The following is a 1,165-nucleotide window of genomic DNA, read 5'->3' on the forward strand; positions in this document are numbered from 1 at the left end:
CCTTCATAGTGGTTAAACAATTTAGTCATTTTTCTTATTTAATTCAAATATAAAGGGATTTTGGCATTGAGTCTAATCACATTTTGTTCAACTTAAGCAATATTTCTAACCATTATAGTGGTTTTATGTCACATTTAAGTTGATTTGCATCTTTTGTAGCCAAATCGCATATCTCTCATTTAGTCTTTCACTTTTTAAAATTTTATTTTATCCCATTATTAGACATTTTGTGTCTTTTTTAACATAAAAAATACAATCATTTGGTGTCTTTGTGCTTTATAGATCACAGGCTTTTAAAAGTATGAAATAAATTGCATTTTATATGTCATATAAAATGCAATTTATTTCATACTTTTAAAAGCCTTCATATGAACTTGTATTTTGTCGCTATGTTTTCTTATGTCTGTTTATTTTCAGGTGAGCAGACAGATGTTGGGTGTGGACTTGTGTTTTCTTGGTGTATATTTAATATATTTTCTAATCTTTCTTTCAATCTTTCTAATTAAAGGGACTGTACTTATGTAGCGCTTTTCTATCCATCCAGGTCACTCAGAGCACTTCACACTACAATCTGTGTCCTCATTTACCCATTCCCACAGCACTCTATTAGGTCTCTACAAAGCTAACATGTACAATCATATATGGAGACTAATCAGTGCCAATCACATTCATACACTATTTTTTTATCGCTCCTGTATCCATCCAGCACTTCACACTACCTTCTTTGTCCTCATTTACCCATTCCCACAGCACTCTATTAGGTCTCTACAAAGCTAACATGTACAATCATATATGGAGACTAATCAGTGCCAATTACATTCATTTCTTATTTAATTCAAATATAAAGGGATTTTGGCATTGAGTCTAATCACATTTTGTGATGATGGGACACAGGACACAGTAACTAGCTGGATGGGGAATCGAATCGGTGACCTTCCGATTCCAGGACAACTCCCCTAGACACTCTGCCAGAGCCGCCCCCTTTTTACATTGCCCCTTTTTTCTCTTTACCCTTTATATATTAAAAAAATCACTGATGATTAAGAAATTAAGAAACTAATATTAAGTTGTTTTTTCTACTGAAGTGGTTAAAAAAGCACAACTCTAAACAATCTATTGACCTTTAATCAGTTAACAGTGCACATGCTTCAGTATTTTGCAGTGC

Source organism: Austrofundulus limnaeus, unplaced genomic scaffold (genome assembly GCF_001266775.1).
Source record: "Austrofundulus limnaeus strain Quisiro unplaced genomic scaffold, Austrofundulus_limnaeus-1.0 Scaffold338, whole genome shotgun sequence".
In the NCBI taxonomy this organism is placed as follows: domain Eukaryota; kingdom Metazoa; phylum Chordata; class Actinopteri; order Cyprinodontiformes; family Rivulidae; genus Austrofundulus; species Austrofundulus limnaeus.